The sequence below is a fragment of the Osmerus eperlanus genome, chromosome 21, assembly GCF_963692335.1.
Source record: "Osmerus eperlanus chromosome 21, fOsmEpe2.1, whole genome shotgun sequence".
Classification (NCBI taxonomy): Eukaryota; Metazoa; Chordata; class Actinopteri; order Osmeriformes; family Osmeridae; genus Osmerus; species Osmerus eperlanus.
Window position 1 is genome coordinate 8033949 of NC_085038.1, and position 10287 is coordinate 8044235.

General features: G+C 41.1%; 1 protein-coding gene across 4 annotated transcripts in view; it reads right to left on the reverse strand.

Annotated features, from left to right (window-relative positions):
* The window catches only part of spry2 (sprouty RTK signaling antagonist 2), a 203684-nt gene that overhangs the window by 97761 nt on the left and 95636 nt on the right, over positions 1 to 10287 (reverse strand). For 3 of the 4 annotated variants that reach the window (XR_009928048.1, XM_062446936.1, XM_062446937.1), the window contains exons 3-4: positions 7566 to 7673; positions 6615 to 6681 (exon numbers count right to left, since the gene is read on the reverse strand). The gene's annotated coding sequence lies outside the window, so the exon portion shown is untranslated. Of the gene's footprint in view, positions 1 to 274; positions 637 to 6614; positions 6682 to 7565; positions 7674 to 10287 lie in introns of those variants that run through there. The other variant, XR_009928047.1, reaches the window with a different exon arrangement.

Consider the following 10287-nt stretch of genomic DNA (forward strand, 5'->3'; position numbering starts at 1 on the left):
TTCAGCTGCTGCGGAATTGGATCAAACAGCAGACTTCAGAGGGAGGGACAGGCTGGTAGATAAGTGAACTAGAGGAAATGTAAGGAAAGACTTGGGAAGGTTGGCCTCACACAGAGAGAGAGGATGTTCATCAAAATTCCAGAAGTCCAATGAAAAGAATTATAATAATGAATGGATCCTTTTATTCAAGTTGAGAATTTGACATTTGGATGTAACTGTATGGGCGCCTTCCTGTTATGTAGTGTATTTGTTTACTGCAACAACAAATACATTCACTCAGACACAACCCCCCACACACACACAGAAACACATATATACACTGTACAGTGCAAACCCACACAGGTGTCTAAATCTTTTGAATTATGGATCATCACGAATCATTTGCTCAAGGACCATGTACATTGAAGTCGAGGTCAGCTCTCCATACCCGCACAACTTTCCTGGAAACGGCTGCCAGTGTTGCAACTTGTCAACGTTTCGGTGTCTCTCTACTCCACCGTCTCAGAGCCCTTTTCCCCTCGTCAGGGAGGCTGCAGTCTCTCCACAGTTACAGCAGTCATGGGGAGACAAGGGTATGCCACGCTACGCTGTTAGGGGTGCAATTCTCATCACACCTCCACACTGAGAGAGGCTTACCTGGAACAGGGGATAATTAGAGCACATCAGTGTCAGCCTTTTTGTGAAGGTGGGGGCACTGGAACCTTTCACATACAGCATAATAGAGAGTCTCACGCTGCCATTTTCTACATCATCCGGGGTGTAGAAAAGAGTGGTGAATTTATTCTGGAATATATTAAACTTAACCTGAAGCAAAGGGTCTGATTTAATGTCGGTGTCTATTACGGTTTACAAGGACCCAACTCCCTTTTGTCGAGGGGGAGCATTTACGACGGTATGGTAAGTTTTTTGCATGGGGATAAGAAAGGGTGCACCCAAAAGTAACAAAGATATCACCCTCACACTATTGTTACCTAATTATTTTCAACCGAATGTTAAGTCATTCCTATTGCTGAGACATACATGACAATACATGTGTTCTCTTTTGACTTCTCCTTCAAGGTTAAGATATCCTGCACAGCAGTCTTCCTCCAGAATGTCAGACCCTAATTTGCACTTGATCCCTCAGGGAGCACCAGTCTACTGTACACCCAGATCTGCCAGGGAGAAGGTGATAGAGAAAAACAGAGAGCAGGAGAGAGAAAGAGAAACCGAGAGAGAGGGAGACAGAGAAAGAGAGAGGGAGAGAGAAACAGAGTGAGAGGGAGAGAAACAGAGAGAGAGGGAGAGAGAGCAGAGAGAGAGGGAGAGAGAGAGAGGGAGAGAGAGAGCAACAGAGAGAGAGAGAGAGAGAGAGAGAGCAACAGAGAGAGAGGGAGAGAGAGAGCAACAGAGAGAGAGAGAGAGAGAGATCTCAATGCTCTAATCAACACAGTTACCACTGTAACTGTACAGATAATACAACCCATTCACCACAACAGGTCAGAATATCTACCTTGCACTAAATGCCACAGCACAGCATGTGCATTGTTTCAACAGGTACAGAGCATTTAAGTTGTCATGCAAAAAATGGAAATACTCGTGACATTTCTTTTCTGAATCTGACACAATTTATAGCTACCAGGGAGTGAAAAATAAAAATGCAATATGGGCCTGTGAGGCACAAAGTACCTAGTGACTCATTGCTACTCAAAGACAGCACCAGCCAAGGGATCCTGTTTACCTCCGAGGGAACACAGTCGGGAGGACCAGTGTCCTTGTGATAATGTGGCAGGAAAACATGACAGCCAGAAGCAAAACACCAAACACTGAACAGTGTGACTCACATCACAGATATTTTCCAGTTTCTTTTTTCCCCCCAAACTAATCCACAAATGTTAATAGTTTCGACAGAAATGCTTACAAAGCCAAAGGCGATGCAGAACAACTGCTGACAGAGAGAAACTTTGAAAGCAACTCTTGTCTCAGTATAGCGTCGGATCTGTCCAACTATCCCTGTTCTTTCACCCATATCCAGATTATTATGGATAATACTTGTTTAAATGTTACTAAATCAATTGCTGCCCTTGCTGTGTTTGTTCAAAGTTGAGAACAGGGCTTCCACTGGTTTTAACCTACCCACCTTTTGGGGAGTTACAAGAACCAGTTATCAGACAGTGTTTTAGACTTAAACATCACAAAAAATCATAGACTTTTCCTTTTTTACTAAGGTTGTAATAGTCTGGTCAGAAAAGTACAAGGCTGCTTCTAATACCATAGCATACTGTACTTTTCGGTGGTGCTGTTTACGAAGAAACACTTTTGACCTATGAAATTGGCCGACATCTCTGAGACGTCTAATCTTGGTTGGCAGTGCACATAAAGACAGGCAGCAGGGATAAAGTAACTCCTACATGAGTATGTGTCCCTGATCTTGCCCTCAGGACACCACTGAGTAGAGTGCACACACCTCAAAGTGACTTAAGGGGTCACATGACACCCCCCTCCACCTCCACCACCACCTCTCTCTCTCCCTCTGTCTTTCTCTCTCTCACTCTTTCTCAATCCTTCTCTTTACATATTTTGTTCTTGTCTCGGCAAGGACACAGACAGTCTGACTCATTCACAATTTAGTTGTCAGCTTTGTCACCCAAGGCTGGGCTTGTACGGAGGAGGTTACTGTCAACATGTGTGAGGGGGAAGCATGGGTTGTGCAAAAAGGCTTGATTGAATTGTTGGTAATTTGAAAGATAATTCCTTTCTAACGGCATATTTGTGTATGCATGTGTGTGTGTGTGTGTGTCACCTAATTTTGAATTAAAAGCAGTTGCCACTGAAGGATGCATGGCTTCCTAAGTATGCGACAGTACTCAAGGTTTGTGGTTTGCGTTTGTCGTCTTTCAATTTTGTTTTTGTCATTTTCAAAACAAAAACTCTGATTATACATAGTTAGAAATTATTGTAGAAAATTCTGTTTCTCTCTCAGTCTCCTTCCTTTTTTCTCTGCATAGGCCTTTTGGGGTATTTGACCGTGTGTGTGTGTGTGCTGTCATTGACAATGTTTGAGTGTAACGTGTATGTAACCTGATAACAATCCTTGTTGCTACAGTAATCCACTTTCCCACTAGTGTGGGCCAAACTTGCTTTGAGCAGCTGGGCAACAGACAGGCCCATTAGCCCATAGGGTGCCTTACTGCCAAAATAACAACAACAACATATGCCGGCATAATAATTGCATTAATGTTTTACATGTCTCTCTGGGATTCACTGTGGACCAGAAGTAGGGTAAATTAACCCTCTTAAAATCATATCATTTCAATTACTCACAGATATGTAATTACCACATGAAAACTAGACTCCTATGAAACATGTGCAATCAACACAATCAAGAAGAATATGTCGTTGATGAAAATTATATTTTTGAAGGTCAGAGGAGCAACAGTCCAGCAAAACAAACCTCTAACAGCTTTTTTTAGAGGGCAAATGCATTTTACATGTCGCCCACAACCTATTTATCCACTTTCTCTACTTCCCATGTTTTAAAATTGTCTTCATGCCCTGCAGGTAGTGGTCATGAAGACTCAGGATATGAGCTGAGATTGTATGTAGTTCCAAATGTACAAACATCATCTGCCTTGTGGACATTCATTAATAGGCAAGGTAGATAGATGTAGAATGCAATTTAAGCCATCAACATGCTGGCAGGCTACATCCCTTTTGAATTAAAGATAAGCCCAACACCTTGAGAGGCTTAGATTGGACCCATATGGGTATTTGGCCCAGGGGATATAACGTTTTTTTTGTTTCACTACGGTATATCGCAGTGATAGATGTACCCAAGAGCTTTATCCTCCAAGCTTAGGATCCCTGTGCCATGAAACACGCTCCGTTATGTTCCATTTAGGGTACAGTCGTTTCGTGACTGTCATTCCAAGGGATACCCCACCAACCAATCTGGGCACCCAGGTCTGTTATTAACGCAGCGAATCACAAGTCAACTAGGCTTATTTCACGGTGAATGATAGGTCACACACCGTACATCCAACATAGCAATTGACAGATAGATGGGGAAATAGATCTATTCAACAGAAGTAGGGCGTCCCAGGTTACGTAAAAAGTTGAATTATAGATTTATTTGGCTTGATGCTGGCTTGGTTAGTGGGGAGGGGGGACTGCAGCAGAGGAGAATTCAAAGCTTTGGAGCCTGACAGATGGAAGGACCAGATGATGGGCAACACCAGATTTATGTCTCACGGTGGGAGCCGTTGCTGACACCATTTAGACTGTGAGAACACTCAGGTTTACATTAGCACCCATTTAGGCGTGTGTGAGTGTGTGTGTGTGTGTGTGTTTGTGGGTGTTTCAGCAAAGCGTGTGTGCTGGTGACCTGGTGTGTATGTTGGACTGTACACATGCTTGTTTGAGTGTGTGTGTGTTTGTGAATCCTAACAACATGAGTCTCAATGCAAGATCAAGAGCTGACGCGATAAAGAGAAAACCCAAATCTGTGTCATTTGGGTTTTATCTTCTGTTTAATACTGGGGCAACTTTCATCACTTCTATTGAGAACAATGACCTAGTAACAAATCCATAGATAAACACATCGGCACTTGACAGTTTTCAACTTATTTCTGGGCTATTTGCTCGTGCACCCCAAATGAGAAACTCGACTGTCTTTGAAACAATCCAACACAACTCATCTTTAGAGGAAGTGGAATCCAAGGCGCTCTCCCGAGACCAGGCTGACATTTCATTAAAAAGAAAGCAACAGTGTTTCATAGACTCGACACGGAGGCATTCAGCCAGCTTCCTGCGCTGACACTGGAACATGGCAGATCTGCCTGGTAACTGTTGCCTTGGTGCCTGCAAGTACACTATTAAACCTAATAGGCATTCCAGATTGTGGTCCTAACTATTAAAGTAGTCTAGCAAACATCTCACACTACTGTACATGGTCAATTGATTCCTTGTCTGTACACTTATGTAAAACTACCTCATTTAACCATGACATCGGACCTTGAAATGTGATGTTTTTAAATGTTGGCTTTATGCTTTGTTTTATAGTCTTTGATCCAAGGCAACTGTACACATGTAATTGGCCCTTGCAGTATGTGAATATTACGTATATGCCCACATTCCCCAGCTATATATAGCTATAGTAGCAATCTACCTGTAAATCACTGTACTGCTTTAGAGCCTTGTTCTCCCGTGATGTGCAGTGTGGGGGTTTGTAAGGCATGTCTAACTGTGAAGGGGAGACATTCTCTGCTCTTAAATTGATCTCAGAAGAGCTTTTATCCCTGTCTTTTACCTTGGCCTGTTTGATTGACGGTTTATTAGACCTGAATGTGGAAATCTCCAAAGGCTGTGTTGGAGCGTAAATGTCAGTCACCTGCTGGGCTTTACACAATCCATCATTGTCATTCGGTTTCCGGTAATAGAATTCCAGCATTAAGGATTAATATTCCCTTTAAATCTAATATTTATATAGACAACTTGTTTTTTGTGGAGACAATAAATGTACGTATCTAGGCTTGAGCCATACTCCATAATGCAATGTAAATTAATTTTGCAAAGCCAAGATGGACCAAGATCTCAAAAGTGTTGTAGTGGATCAATACCAATCTCCCTTCAAGACCTCAGTCCAATCATATTCCTGAAAACCACAAACGTGTTGCAATTCAAATGATTCAATGATCGATTATAACGTCATCTAAGATTCAACCATAACATTTTCAAAGGAACATGACAAGGTTAGCAAAAAACTAATTAATTAAGAAAAAAAACTTCTGGCGGGAGGTGAGAGATGGCGAAGATTCACATTAAAGTGTGATCAAACAATCCTAAAGATTATTACACAGACACAGAACTGATTTTTTTTCAGGAACTTTCACACTTTCAAAAAAATCTGCATTCTTCCTCTGCAGTGTGAAAGATAAATGACTGTCCCGGATTGGGACACAATCCACTTCCATAGATCTGGTCTGGAGATGCTATGTAGTGGAAACACTGTGCCTGGCTAGGAAGAAGTTTCATAACCACAAAACCGTACATTACAGTGAAGATAAGTCTTTGGAACGGTGGATACTGTAAACATGTTCAACTTTTGATTACATGTTGCCAGCGGCCATCTGGTTCTGAGATCTGGACAGGACACATCACACTGTAAAGAAGCCCTGTGTTCATGGTGTTCACCCTGATCACACCTTCCCTCTCACCCTGTCTCTCTGAGTAAGAGTCCAATAGTGACCAACACTAACCTCGGGCACTGCCTTTCTCTGTGGAAAATCAGAAGTAGATCCAAGCCACTTGCAAGCCAAGTTGCAAATATTTCAGTCTTCAATAGACCTTTGAAGGTTATTTGATGGTGACAAAACTGCCAGAAAGCACATTCATTGTCCTTTTTCCTCATTACTAGATCTGCGTTTTGTATACCTTAGTTCATCCTGTTACCATTGAGTTGAATTATGCCCAGTCTTTTAGCTTCCTGTTTATTCAGATGAGGCTCAGGGAGGAGAAATATTTTACTGGCCTTATTATTTCTCTTTTCAAAAGCATATTCGGTATGGCTACCCCCAAGGATAAAAAGCATGGACGTCAACCCAGCAGGAGCTGTCTATTTCCAGCCTCGCACTCACCTTTGAAAGCCTGGACCTCAGGGGGAGATGGAGGTGGGGAGGTAAGGGACCAGATCAGCGAGCTGTTCTGGAATAGACAGACAAACCACCGTACAGTTGAACTGAATGAGAAGGACCAGGATGGTTTCCCGTGGGAACAGACAACAAAGCAGACAACCGTGGCTCTGTAGAACCTTTCCAGGGGGTTGTACGAGCCGATAAAGAGCAATCTTTGACCTCCAACATGAAGGCATGTGTAAAAAATGTCACAGATAACACACAGAGTCTCACTGGACTGAACCTCTTAAAATTCTGGCAAATGTTCATCTGCACTCTGCTGTGAACCATTGGATTTACCTTGTGTGCGTTTAACAAACGTATTTATAGATTTATACAAGTATCACAAATGAGTTTGAGAGGTTTTGAACTTGATTTGACAACTCCTGAAACGTCTAACAAAAAAGTGTGATTCTTCTGGCTCATGGACAGTTTCTTAAATTACACTTTAGCATTAGTTGCTGGCTATATTTAGAATCATTGAATTATTTTGACCTTTAGCAGTTTGCACATTTCACACATACAATTTGCAAATGTACATGATCTCTTTTGTTTTAACACATTGCAGTTATCAAATAAAAGGATATCATTGTGTGAATACTATTATTGCTATTCTACAAATGTACTGGCAAAAATCGAAAAAGCTCTCTGTTTGGGTGGACAATAACCTTATTCTTAACCTTAATCATGGTTATAGTATATAAGTTAGGACCAAGCACCATTACCAGAACCTTGCATTGAAAACGGAAACACAAGTCATTCCGAGTTGAATGTTTGAAAAGTGTTATTCTGTGAATGCATCAGAAGGATGGATTTCCAACATTATAATAAAAAGATGTAATGATCAATTACGTAAATTCGGTTACATAAAACAACCACTTATCTGTCCAAATGCAGACCTAGTGCTGTATTTACCTGATGTATTTTCGCACACCTGTCCTTGGTGGTGACTTCAAAGGCAAGTTGCCTTCTTTCATGCAAGTAATCAGTCTCCCGCTGAGCATGTGATGTGTTCATGACCTCCTGAAGAAGAAGGGGGGGGGGGGTAGGGGTGGGGGGGTGGTACCGGAAAAAGAAACACCATGAGTTACTGTTGATTTCCCTAAAGCTTAGTTGACAAAAGTTACAATCTCAGCGGGTTAACAGAACGGTAAAGGAGAAAAAAATGGATTTCATTTGATCTAGATTAAAACAATTATTTTGTTGTATTTTTTTTATCATGGCTACTGTGCTCATAGGTGCAAAGGCCCTCAACAACAATGGCTGTGTTTGCTGATAAATACAGAACAGTATAATTGTGCTTTTGCGAAAGAGTGATTTTGCTGAATAGGTATTCTAATTACACTGGCCACAAATGACATGCTTTACAGGAAACAAATTCACCTTATGTGAAGTTAGTCTAGCTATGTTGCTCTAGTCAAATAATTAGCTTTGAAGCATGCAGTCAAACTAAGCTCCATTATATGCTCGAATCAGAAGACCTAGCTGGAACTGTGTGCTGTAGTTAGCCACCTTAGATAACCTTAACTAATGATCCCCTTCCCGCTGTAATTACCTATTGCCATTGTCTTGATTCATTGCCTTTTGGACTTGGTTTGCCAACCTTGATCAATTAGAAGCCACCTAATACAGCCAAAGTATTTTGCAAACACGGTCACGTACACTCTGGATGTTCAGAGCATGGCTGTGTGGTATATATTATCATTTTAGTCTTTGATGAGGGTGATGTTAATGGACACAGCAGAAGGGGTAAGATTAGACAGGCATTTAGCAGCCAGTCAGAGTGATGGGAGAGAGGGAGAAGTCGTTTTAAAGTGTCTCTAAATGGATTCATTTTGTGAGACATCAGGACTGGACATTGCTTATCTTCCGTTTTGGATTTGATAAAAAAAAAGGGCATGTGATACGAGAATGTATGCTTGTGTATGTCTGTATGTTCCATGTGTTCCATCTTTCCAAAATGTTTGTATCATTCTACTCACAGGAGACGTATAGCCACAGCATGTTTGAATGAGTTGAATTAATTGTGTAATGTTATTCGGACCAAAAATTCAACTGCAATTTACAATGCCCTGGCCTATTTTATAGTAAAGCTTTACAAGAAATGCTAACATCCTCTGATTGCATCATCAAAGAGAGAAGAAATCTTTTCATTTAGAGGGTAAACTTTATATAACACTCTTTCTAAAGTAATCAGGCTTTTGCCTGGCTCCCCAACGAGTTCCATTTGATGTATTTTTCATTACTACAAATTCAGTTATTTCCTCTCGAACCAATCTTCAATGCTGTAAAACCATTTGCTTTGTAGTGCAGTCATTAGTGGTTATCAAACATTGTACAACATAAATCCAAAAATTGATTTTTAGATTATTTAAGCAAACTGTTTGCTGAAGAACAATTGAGCAATTACATAAATCCAACGTACAGTACAATATATATCATAGCATTGTATGGTTCACCGAAAACAATGGAGGGTTGTAGGTTATTTTAGTGAAGGTACTTTACTGTATAAGATTGACCACTGAGCACAGTCAGACATTTACAATATGCCAACAATTTGAAAGAGGACAATGTATGCAAGAGCTGACTTCACTGTTTCAACATCAGGATCACTCATGCTGTACACGTGGAGACACACACACACACATACACACACTACATCGAATACTGTTCAATCACTCAAGTGAAAAAAAACTACAAAAACACGTATGCTTCATGTTACTACAATTCAATTCAATAAATTGTATTTTTCCCAAAGGATATCCAGAAGGCTACAAACAACACTCATCCCCTTCGAGTAGCAGCTATTTCAAAATGCAAAAAGCTTTCAGTCGGACAGCTGCCAAGATTGCCTGATCCAAGCTAACCATGTAGGCTCACTAGTACACCTCTCACACTGCAACTCTGGACAGAATGAAAAATGATAGCAACACGAGCCCTTTGTCCTGGGCCCTGTCCCCTGAGCAGCTTTCAAGTCAACAGTGGTTCTCTCAGTCTGCCATAAGGCGGTAATAACAGGGTGCCGCAAAATTTGCGACCAGGGCCACCTGGCTAATTAACCTGGGTGTGATGACAGTTCATGGTGCTCAGTGTTAAGACGTCTTACTCTGTGTATATTGTCTGACTGCCAGTATGGTAAATTAGTTACAAACTCACTAGACCCAAGTCCCCATCTGCAGCTTCAATAGTCTACAGAACTGTTTCGATGCGATCTTGCACGGATGGTCCCTGTAACTGTAACTACACAAGCACTCAATTACTTTAAATGTCAACATCTCACCAATGACATTAAGTATCTTGGGATTGTGAGGGAACACCTCACAATTATGTAATTTTGCTGTACCAAAATTCTTTCCATTCTGTCATACAGGTAAGCGTGAAAATGGGTTGTAACTCTCACACTGTAGTTTCGCAAGTAAGAAACCAAATAAAAACAAAAAACGCTGCACTCTTGCTGGAACCAAACTGGGGTCACTGGCTCTAAAGACAAATAGGCCCAGCAAATCTCTACAACCTACCATCATCTTATTTCCTGTCTCCTGGTATAGCAACAAAGGTCCTTATCTTTCAGGTTTTTATTAAGGAGTCGTGTTTTCATCATTAGTTATTAATTAAATTCCTGGGAGACTGGCTAGTC